The sequence below is a fragment of the Grammomys surdaster genome, unplaced genomic scaffold, assembly GCF_004785775.1.
Source record: "Grammomys surdaster isolate TR1022 unplaced genomic scaffold, NIH_TR_1.0 126546, whole genome shotgun sequence".
Classification (NCBI taxonomy): domain Eukaryota; kingdom Metazoa; phylum Chordata; class Mammalia; order Rodentia; family Muridae; genus Grammomys; species Grammomys surdaster.
In genome coordinates this window covers 8,175,465-8,187,846 of record NW_021621338.1, presented here as the reverse complement: position 1 = coordinate 8,187,846, position 12,382 = coordinate 8,175,465, and positions in this window count along the sequence as shown.

Genomic DNA, 12,382 nt, shown 5'->3' with positions numbered 1-12,382 from the left:
AATTATGTATGTATATGTAATATATTATGTATATGTAATATATGTAATTCTATGAGTTCTGTTTCTTTAGAGAACCCTCACTAAGATACAGTGTCTTCCAATAAGGATTTTTTTTTCTTGTTTGCTTCACACCACAGAAAAATCCTCCTGTTCACAATTCAAACTCAAAAATTTAAGTTATACTGATGAGAGCTACAGGTTATTGAAGGCCAGTATTTTCTCCAGATGGGCTCTTAATATGTGATACTGTAGGGGAGAAAGCTGATGAAAGCTTCCTTGGTCTTTGTTCTCTCAGGATTCTCAATGATTGAAAAAAAATGTTTCCTTCTATTAAAATCATTCAGACTCAGAAGAGAGAAAAAGAAAGCAAATGAAACTCAGGAAACTTAATAGCATCTGTGAACTGTTGCTGTTAAATAAGGGGTGAATATTGAGTGGATGGATGGATGGATGGATGGATGGATGGATGGATGTGTGTATGAATAAGTAGATGCAGATGAATAGAATTTTGAGACTGTCAATGTTATAAAAGTCATAAAGGGTTGCAAACAATACTACCAAGAAAAATAAAAAACAAGCAGATAGGAAGTAGGACCTGTATCACTCGCCCCCACCACTAGCTGAGGAGCTACTGAAGTTGATTGCTGTTAGACAAGCAATAATCCATTGACTTTAAGGGAATGACCCCACACTCATGCATATATAGAAAACACTCATTAGACACAGTGAGTTACTAAAAGGAAAGAAAAGAGGACATGAAGTTGTGAGAGGGTTAGGGTAGAGCTGAGAGGAATGGGTCTAAAGGTCATCCAAATACATTGTAAGCATGTATGACAGTCTCAAAGAATTAATGCAAAATACCATACTAGTAAAAAAGACAAGCTAAAGGATTATTCACAAATAACATTTCCGACAAGGGATTTGTATTGAGAGGATTTGAAAACTTCATACTCAAGAGTGAACTGATGAACAAGCTACTTAAAAACAGCCAATGACCTCAAAATCTAAACAAATGACCAATAAATGCACATAGCAGCATACTGGACAGCACTAGACAGCAAAAGAAGAAGAAGAAGAAGAAGAAGAAGAAGAGGAGGAGGAGGAGGAGGAGGAGGAGGAGGAGGAAGAGGAAGAGGAAGAAGAAGAAGAAGAAGAAGAAGAAGAAGAAGAAGAAGAAGAAGATGAAGATGAAGAAGAAGAGTAAAGAAAAGCCAAAATCAAAACCAACATGAGACATTATTTCACGTAATTAGTTTGGCTATACCCAAAAAGACTGACAATAAGCATGTGACTGCATATAGGAGACATAAGGACTCCCCCCACCACCACCAAGTACTGCTGGTTAGATTATGAGCTTTTTTGTCACTCCTGATGGCAAGAGTGGTCCCTGGTTAGAATTCCATTTCCCGCCGGGAAGTGGTGGCACACGCCTTTAATCCCAGCATTTGGGAGGCAGAGGTAGGTGGATTTCTGAGTTCGAGGCCAGCCTGGTCTACAGAGTGAGTTCCAGGACAGCGGACAGCCAGGACTATACAGAGAAACCTTGTCTCGAAAAAAAAAATCCATTTCCCAGGACAACCCCTAAAGATTTGAAGAAGGCATCAAAATTATGTTAGGCATTTCTCTTGGCCAAAACTCAAGTTACCACAAGGTTTCCGGAATGATAAGTTCTTATCTGAGACTGAAGTTCTAAAAATATGCCACAGGGTCACACACATTCTGAGAAGTTAAATCTGAGGAGAGAGATACGCTGTGTGGGGGACAACTTAAAACAAAACCATCATTTAGTGAAGCAAGTAACCACTCAAACCAAGTGTGCACTTGCTGATTCTTCTAGTTGGGAGAGATACCAGAACATCAACTTACCACACAAAACATTTCACCTGGGACAAATGCTCACACAGCTGGCATATGTGTTTCCTCCCCCTGGAGATGCAGTTAAGCTGACTCTCTTAGTGTCATTACCACATGGGCTCATCCTTCTGTCCCTTATTGCCAGTAGCAAAACTGATTTGTAGCTATGCTGAAATAGAAGAAAGTCAAGAAACATAGGGACCCTCTCTTAGTGATAAGCTACAAATGGGCTTGGAAATCATTACTTTTAATGCAATATAAAATCATTTCTAAATTACCCTCCAGAAACTGTTCTTGGTCACAAGCTCTTCTAGTTACTGAAAGCTACTCTTGCTGAAAGCCAATCTTTCTTGTTCTAATTAAAATATAGGGAGCCTTTTTTTAAAATGTCACACACTCCTCTGCCTTTCCAAATAGCAAACAGGTAGGAAGACATGTTGAGAAGCCTGGTGACTCAGGGCTTCTCAACAATATTCCTGAGACCCGAACCCTTGTTAGCCTCTTATGACTTAGACTGTTATAGGTTTGAAATCCTTTGGTTTCTCTGGCTCTCCCTTCACTAGGACGGAGGCCTTGCTGCATGGATTTGACTCTCTCTGGTCTGCTGTAGGTGTAATTCCCAAAGAACGAAACTGTTGACAGTAACTTGACTTTAATTCTAGACATAATTCTAAACACAGACTAACTCTGATGTGCCATGGTTTAACACACCATTTTCTACTTCATGCTGTAACAAAAGAGATATGAATCTAGTAGCAACTAGACTTTGGAATGCTGACCCTGTCTTGGGCTAGCAATGTGCAATAGTCCTTAGCAATGCTAGAGCCATAGCAACAAGCCTCAGCTCATAGGTAACCAGTCTCCTCAATATGTGCTACAAAGTTATGTCATCATTTTCATGCCTGGTGTTGACTGAGTACCCACATGTGTCTTCTGTAGCTGTCCGAACCATTCTGGTTTTCATCCTCAGTGCAGCATTCAGTGAACTCCATGGTCTATTCATTGCTTTATTATCAAACAGATAATAAATAGATAATTTTACCTACTGGTTGGCTAATGTAAGTGCCCCATGCATATTTAAAGCAAACCTAAGTAAGGTATGATGTTTCAAAACTAAGTCTGCTAAGTGCATTCTTGACTTACATAGTAATTTTAACTTATGTAAAGTTCTTTGGAGAGTGACTCTTGTAAGTCAAAGTCCATCTGTCAACGATCTACTTGAGTCCTTCTCAGAGTCCCCAGCTTATATGACATGGTATTACTTTCAGTTAGCCAAAGTCTTCTTACACTCAGTTCATAGTTTTCACCAAAATTCCAGAGAGTTGAGCTTTTGAACCACTGAACTCAAAATAAGTGACATGGTTAGAGAGAGTGCCATCATGTTTTGGGTCAGATTTTCTTTGTGAGCAACACAAACCCCATTGATGGGGCTTAAATGAAATGGAGGATTACTGGCTCCTAGTGATGAGATGTCAACACATTTCAGCCACAGTCAAGTCCTGATTTTAACAACACTGACACATGCAAGCTCTACACACCATCTGTCATACTTACTGCCTTGTCAATACTTATGTAAGCAGAGATGCCCTTCAACCTCCATGGTGTAGAGTCCAGCAGTTATACATCCCACACAGAATCCAGGTACCTTTCCCTACTGTCTGGTTAAAAGCCTCAGAATGGTTTCTACTAGCCTGAATTTGGTCATGTGACCATCTGCAAGGTCATCACAGTGACTCTTAATAGTGCTGAAGTATGGGAAAGACTCATAGGCCCCAGCAGACCAGATCAAATGAGAGTGGAATCACTTTATAATAGGTTACAGCATCCAACTTAGTTTTGATATGGGTCCATTTTCCAAGAAATCAGAAGATTCCAGTCAACAAAGTAAGGAAGTCCCCTTTGTTTTAACCCTAAAAGGGCAGTTTTGAAACAAACAGCATGTTCTTTATTCTGTTCCCCTCCTCAGGGTTTTTTTCTGCCTATGTTTTCCCCTGCCTCTGATCAACTCAACAGAAACCCATTCTGTTTCACAGTCACAAACTAAAAGCTTATAAGATGCTTATGTTAAGGTTGTCTGTGTTGACAAAGGTCAAGCTTTGGTCTCATGGTAATCCTGGACTTTAGTTCCTCCAATCCTGGCTACATTAGGAAAAGGAAAGAGTAAAGATGATAGCAGAAGAAGAAACCAAGGCACCATGACAGGAAGAATAGAGAAGGCAGATGAAGAAATACAGACAGCAGTGAATTTCTACAGAACTTCATTCTGGGTTTCTAGGGGGTTCGAAACAAGGAAATCTTGGGGTGAGCATGTGTTGTTGTGTCACACCTAGGAGTAACACTTCTAAATGTCCCATATGGGGGAAGAAAAACTCAACACTGATCCTCCCCAACATACAGTACCTTGAACATTAGGTTTTTTTAAAATAAAGCATATTTTTTTCCTGATTACAGTATGTTTCCATTACCACCCTTATAATGATTTTCACACTTTTTTATCTCACTTTGGAATAAAACTTTCAGTGTGAAATTTCTCTTCTGTCTTCACCGTGATTATGTGAGCAGTTTCTCAGTCTTGGTTAAGTCTTTCTGGAACATCATTTTCTCCTAAAACAGGAAGTAAGAGAGCCAAAAATAATCTTTCCTTTTAGCCTAGTAGCTTTCCAGTGAATGTTGCTGGAAGGTTTAATAAGAGGCAGTATTAGCAGCCAGCAATTTCCAACTTGGTACTGCACACATGGCAGCATTTTAAATCTTCAGGCGAGATCTCCTAGATAAATGTCCCTTCTCTGTGTACAAAGGCCCTACTTCCTTGGGGAGTGGGCTTAGCTCTGCCTTGCTACCCACCGCAGGCTTCTCTGATGCTGAAGGCTTGTACTCACTCACTTATGTAGTAGTCAGTGTACTTAGTGAATCAGCCACGCATGCCACATGCACCCCATCCACAAGCCTCCAATAAATCCTGCAGGGTGATGGAAGCCAGGAAACAGATCTGTTCTCTATTCAAAGGCCACAGAGCCAAGAACTCCCCAAAGTTCTTGCGTCAGAATGACTGCTCTCTAACCACGCTGGGTGTTCTTTTCTGACCCCACCTGGCAAGTGACCATAACATCTCTTGGAATTATCCACCTCCTCAAGGTTCCCAGTAAGAAGCCAAGGGTCAGGAACGTGCTTCTACCACTTTCCAGCAAAGTGTGGCGTCCTTATTAAGCCACATAGCATCTCTCTTCTTCCCTTCCTGATCACAAATTGTATTTTGTTTATCAAGTTGGTTTTGGTTTTGTCAATATGAATCTTGTTTTGGGGGGGGCCATGCATATGGCCAGGCAAAGTTATCTCTTAACCTAAGCCAGCCTTCACACCTGTATCCCCTTTACCATAGAAACTGGTTCCAGGTCAGGACCTGCTCTAAGACAGCCAACTCTAAGCGAATCCGAACATTTTGCAAGAGTTATTCAAGGAAGCATCCTGCTTCCTGCTGGACTTGAAGCTGAGCCAATGCTGGGGACCCACTTAACAGTTTGCCTGGGAGTTTCCTGGCTTTAGCACTGAAAGTCCCACATCTGAGGAATCTCCTTGGTGTTCTGTCACTTGAAGTGATGTGGGGCCTGGAGCTGCAATAACCATATTGTCACATACCTGCAGAGAACAAAAGGCCCCAGAGAGGTAGAAAGTCCTCCTCATCTCCCCCTTTTCACAGCCCACCATGCTCCTTATACCAGCATAAATGAAACCTCCTGACACTTGTCACAGGCAATCTTTTCACTATCATAACAACTCCATGATGTAACACAGGTTTAACTTCCCAGAAGCTCAGGTAACGCAGCTCTGAAACCAAAATGACATCTTCCACAGATTAAACGTGACAACGGTGTCAAGAGCCTGAGTACTTACCACACAATACCTCCCAAATAACTTTTGTTCCCTTTCTTTTGTAAGTTAGAGGCCTCATAAATGCTACAGGGAGATGGCTGTAGAGTAAGGGAACAAGAGATGCCCCAACTCTGATGGTTCATCACACAGGCAAGGGGAACTGAGAAGCAGCTGAAAGGTGACCTTGCTGAAGTCCTTCAGCTGGTGACAGTCAGACTAGAAGAAGATCCCCTGAGCTCTGGCTCAGTTCTTACCACTACATCATGAACTTCCCTCTGCTTTTCTGGCCTGGGGATACTAAACTGTGGGTGCACAGAGGAAAGTGAGTCTTTCCCAGCCCAAAGAGACAACATCCAAGTATCATGACTGTAGCATGACAGACGACAGCCATGTCCAAAGCAAGGGCACATGACCAGCCATCCTCAGTGGACATCAGGCCAGAGTCCTCATGGAAAATGACCAGTGAAGGTCTTCTCCTGTAGTAGGATCACCTATACAAACAGAACATAAGCCATGGACATAACCTTGAGCTTATGCCATGGGATCCCCTCTCCCACTAACTCCTTATAGTGCAGTATATCTCTTATGGCTGCATGCTTGTTCCCTGTCCCTAAAATGTATATATTGAGGTGCTAACCTGACTGGTGGAGTAGTATTGGAGGTAGCACCTTTGGGAGTTATTTGAATGTGAAGGAGAGACCATAATCCTCAGGTCAGTGTTCTTGACGAAGAGATGGTCACTTGTGTTCTCCCTCGATCTCAGATGCCTGGCCCTCAGAACTGAAGCTTCAGTTTGTCTCACCTAGCCCTTGGTACATGTTAAGGCAGACATAGATGACTAAGATTAAATCAATAACCTATTGTTAATTGTAGGATTCAGACACAAACTTTAAGCTGTTTTATTTTTTTCCTGAGAAAGTAAAATTTTACTTCAAAAAGAAGCCACAGCTGTCTTTGTAAATGCTTTTTCCAAAACACACACACACACCAAGCATATTAGAAACAAGGAAGGCATAGAGTCCTGGGCTTTGTTGTCACCTAAGGAATGGCCCAGTGCTTGGATGTTCTGTTCTCTTCTCTAGGTTGGAGGTAGAGCCAGGGCTCAACAGAGTACCAGGCAGTAGAACCAGTCTGTTGCACTGGTGATTTATTTGCTGTGGCCACAGCCTCCTCTATTACAGCCTGAGCTGGTTCTACTCTAAGATGACTTGAGGTCATAAAAGGAATAATCTCCTTGACTGCCACATGTTTGGAAGAGATATTTGGGACATAGTGGCCAAGTGAGTTCCCCCAGGGCTTCTGGGCTTGAGCCCAGCTGCTTCAGAAAGTCTGAGAGGAATGTACAGTACTAAACTGAGGGAGTTTTCCTTGCTACAATGCAGCATCCACCTTTGCTACCTCAGGCTCAGAAGGGGGAGCATATCACCCACTGTGCACTGATACATGCCCATGTGGCTAGGAAGGCCGGAGACCATGACTGAAGCAATGGGTCTGGCCATAACCTAGGTTTAGTGATGCAGAGTTTAAGGACCCATCTTACCATGCTGCTCAGCCTCACAGGTTCTTAACTACCTGACAAGGAGCACTAGGGTCAGATCGTGATCTTAGCATCAGCTGGTAGAGTGGGATTTGAGGTCCTGGTTTCATTCAGAGGCCATACAGACTTTCTCCTTCCTGCCGTTTGCCTATCTGAGGCTTTAGACCCGCAAAGAAGCAACACAGCCAGACTCCTCATATATTCAGGGCTTTTCACCAGCACTTAGGGGGTATCAAAATCATCCTCCTCATGTTCTGTCTCATCCCAAGTCTAAATGCAAGCAAAGGGTCCCTCAGCAACCCACTCACATCACTTTGCCTTCGCTATATTCCTTAATCTCTACAATGTGGAAAACAAAACAACGAAAGCCTAATTTTAAAGACTTAAATATTAGATGTGATAGTATATGCTCATAAGCCCAGCCATTAAGGGGGCTAAGGCCAGAGGATGGCAATTCTGAGGTCAGGCTACTACTTAAGGAAACCAAAGGGAAAAAAAGTCAGGGTACAGGGGAGGAAGTTAAACATTAGCATATGTGTTTTCAAACACTCTATAGAGAGCCCAACCCAGACACCAATAACTGAAGGACAGCTCTCTCTACTGGGCCAGGATCCAGATCAAACTTTGGAAAGCTTTTGCCTCATTAAGCCTGGGTTAATCAAGGGAAGAGGGCTAATGGTGTGATCACTTGATAGTAGGCTTGTAAAAGTTGCTAAGCTAACGTAACTACAGATGGATAATTCTACTGGTTTTTTTTTCCGCATTAGTATTTCCTTTGTGACACTTTCATCATCTGTAACATTAGAGGAGCCAGGGCAATTTCGGGAACCTAAGGAAAAATTGACTTAGAAACACATTGGTATTAGTAAAGAGGCTTGTGCATGAGTTGCAAGTATTCCTGCAAGTAGTTAAATGTCAGTTACTATAGAATAAAATTAACTTCTGGGAGTATTTTCATATATACTTTATTAAAATTTCCACCAACAATGATATTGTACAAAACAATAGCCTGAGATGATGATACAGTTTACTAAACTAAAAACATCTGTTTCATTTCTTACCCGTGTGTGTGTGTGTGTGTGTGTATGTGAAGTTCTATCTATTTTATCACCTGTGTGGATGATATTATAAAAGCCAAGATACTGAACAGTGACCAGAACTCAATAATCTCCTTATTTTACATGGTAAGCCATGGTAAGCACATGACATGTTCTGCTGATCTCAACAATTTCTTTTATTAAAGGCTGAAGAAAATATTAATTTCCTTTAAAAAATTATTCTACTGTGATATTTTGGGCCACACATAGCTCCTTTAACTTCTTTCTTTCTTGTGTACTCGATTTTCTCTAAAGTATAGTTTCCCCAATAACTACAAACACTGTAGTCCAATCTGTATTTCTTGTGGAAGCAAAAATTCTGCATCCAACATCCCTGACATTTGAAAAATTCAGAATGGGATTGCTCTGGTATTTCTTTTTTCCATTTCATTCTACAAATCTAGCAGAGCATGAGAGAAAGCGAGCAAATGTAATGCATAATGAGCATGAAGGTTTACATTTTAAAAACTTCTGTTAGGCCATTTTAATTCTGGACACTTTGAGCTTGTACCAGCAACATACCCAAAACATCTAAGGCATCTGTAAGGCCGCCAGTTTCAAATCCTCACACAATGATAAGACAGTGGAATTTTTAAATAAACCAAATGGGCTTTTTGGCCAAGCCTTTTTTCTGAGTCATGTGAAAATGTCTTTAACGCTATTAACCAAGGTGGCTTGTGTCTTTCTTCACACTCTCAAAGGACTGAGTGGGAAGTAGGTTTGACTGTTTGCCCATCAGGACTTGGAGTCCTGAATATCCCAGGCAGGCAGCCTGGCACTCAACAACCTCATTAGCATAAAGCAGATAGGCATGTCCCATGAGGCCATGCTTCCAGTAAAGGGTGGAGTCAGAGAAGTCAGCAGACCAAAGTAAAAGCCAAATGGAAAATCCCAGACTCCGACAAAAGTATGGTCTCTTTCCTTAGACATGAGAAAGATACTGGGTGCTAAAATGTGTTCCAACCTCAGTTTTAGGAGTGAGGTACAGAGAATCCATTTGGATCAGATCTTCTCTGTTCCAGGAAGTTTACTTGATAGAAATGGTCATTTATAAATAAATGTTTAAAGCAAGTGCTTTCCAGTTGTGCTGGAGACAAAGTTCAAGAGCACTGTTGGATGTTGTAGTGACCTTGAGCTCAAATCTTACAAGCAATCAGAATGGCTCTGCCCCATACACACAATGAGTTACAAGCTATTATTTTATTTAAGGGTCTAAGCAACCCTTTGTAAGGTAAGTAGTGGTCCCAAACATATCCTTTTAAGGTTTTAAATGTTCAGTTCAGTCTATTTATATTGGAGCCATCAGTAAGAGAGAAACGTCACCAAATAGAAAACTACACACAAGTAGCAAAGTGACCTCTAGCTGGGTGGCCTGGGTTCAACACCAGAGACCAATACGGTACTGGGAACATCTCACAATTAATGACAGTAAGAGACCCTTCCTAAATTCGTTACCAGGGCAACCTGATTATGTCCTCAAGACAGGGTCATCTTAAGACCTCCGGGGGCCATAAATACTAAGAAGAGTATGTTTCCCATCCAATCATCATTCCAGCCCAAAATGTCATTCAAAATAATATTTATACTAAACCGTAAAATAAGGATAAAGAACATCCAAGCATAAGAACTAGCTTTTCCCATAATACCTATTTTAACGCTTCTCCAATCTCGCATTTTTTTTGAAATAACTTTTTAAACTACAATTCCCGTGTCCCATTTTAGTCTGGACTTAGCATTTTCAGCTCTGCTTTGAGGAAATGCATCAATATTTGAAAACTTGAAGTTGAGCAGCCTTGGGACCCTAGGACTGATTTCTGCTTAAATAATGAAGTACCAAAATGTCTCCCAGACAACATCAACAGCCTCACTCAACTGTAATGTGTTTAGCACCACCAGTGTTTCCTGGGTCTCTTCAGACCTGTGCTAAGACACCTCATGTCCTGTTTTCAGCTACACTATGAAAGTAAAGGAGGGAGAACAGCACTGTGACAATAGACCTGCAAGAGAAAACATGAGATACTGTTTACAGTCTCATCCATAGCCACAGACAGATGCAGATGCAGACATGGACACAGCAACAGATACAGACACAGACACAGATGCATCCACAGACTAAAGACACAGCTACAGACACAGAGAGACACAGATACAGATGCAGAGAAATACAGATACAAAAACAGACATACACACAGACACAGACAGACACAGACACAGCTATGGAAGGCAGGAAGAGAATGCAATGGAAAAAGAAATACTGATAACAGAAAGTAAAGAGAGATTTGCAACGGATTTAAGTGGGAGGCTAAGAAGTGGGAGAGGAGAGTACTTCTTGCTGTTATAGAGATGACGGTGATGCTCTCACTAAGGCAATTCTAAGGAAGAAGGAAGGAGAAGATGGTTACAGAGTAAGGACAAGGAAGACATGCTGCCTGTGGCACTGCAGACTGACTTGTTGCTTGTCTCCCAGTGTGCATGCAAATATATATTGAGAGGGGCTCTTGTATTCATCTAGAGCTAATGAAAAAGCCTAGGGGTCTCCAAGCAACTGGGGATAAGAATCTGATAACTCTGAATATAAAACTCACTCAGTATGGAATGAGTATCAAGAAAGTAAACTCACTGCTTATGGATAGCTGTAATTAAAATAACTGACATAAACAAGTTAAAGAAGAAGGAATGTGTCTCGCTCACAGTTTCAGAGGGTTCAGTGCATGGTTGATTCTCTTGTGCACTTTGGCAGAACATTTGTGGTGGCAGAGGAATGTAACACAGGACTTTCCTGACCTCATGAAAGACTTGAAGTACAGCAAGAGGAAGGGACTAGGGAGTGGTTATGATCGTCAAAGATCCCTAGAGTATCAGTTTCTTTCCTGTTGCTATGATAAATATCTTGTTACAATCAGCTTAAATTTTACTGGGGGATCTACAGCTCATCATAGAGGGAAAGGCATGGCAGCAGAGACATGAGGCTAGCCTGCCACTCGGGAAACAGAGAAGGAGCAGAAAGCAGACGCAGGGTCTAAAGCCTCAAAGCCTATGCTGTACTTCCTCTAAGAAGGTTCTGCCTTCTAAAAGTTCTGTAACCTTTCCAAATAGTTCTACCAGCTGGGAACCAAGTACTTCAGTATACAACTCCTTCTCCACACATTTCCCTCAGCTCTTGTTTCTACAGATGCCTGATCAGCACTTCTGTCCTGTGTGGCTGAGTGCTGTGTGTGTCAGCTTTCTAAAACCTCTAACAAGATATCAGAGAGTCTCAAGGATGGGCAACTCAGAAAAATAAACTGTATGTGCCCAAAGAATAAGTGAGGCTGGGGAGTTCCATGATCAGCCAGACAAATCTCTTGGTCCATTGCTGAGATCTCTTTTATCTGAGCCAGACACTTTAGGATACAGATATTTCTCCTCTCGTCCAAATCTTGCCATTTTCACGTACAAAATTTTCCCAGACACTCTTCTCCCTTGTTTCTCACTTAGGGAACCCAGCTCGGGTTTCCTCTCGCAGACTTGTTTCCTCATGACCAAAGCCTAAAGCCATATCTCCACTTGTGGTAAGGTCCCAGTGTTGGGAGGTGACCTCTAAAAAGCATCTCATCAACACCATTCTGTGTAGTCTTTGTTCTTTCTCCTCTTAATAATTATCCAAGATGCCAAGTGGTACCTCCATGTGCCCTAAAATCTATGTTAGATAGAAACAAAATAAATTCCAGTTCCACGTTTTATGTAGACCTACCTAAAGCCATATTCCACAATTTCATCTTATTTCCAAGAATTAAAAAGTGAAACAAAAATGTTGTGTCCAACCTTGCTCTGATTCTCGAAAAACAATCTGTGCATTGATTTCTGGGTATTTTTGCTGGCTCTTTTATTGACTTCAGGCTCTTTATCACCTGCTATCTTGAACATCTTAGTAGAGTGTTATAAACAAAAGCAGTTCTGTCCTAGAGAACGCTTAGGTGACAGCTGCTAAGAGTGATGTATTTTTCACACTCATTTTCCTTATATAAACAACAGAAGGACAACC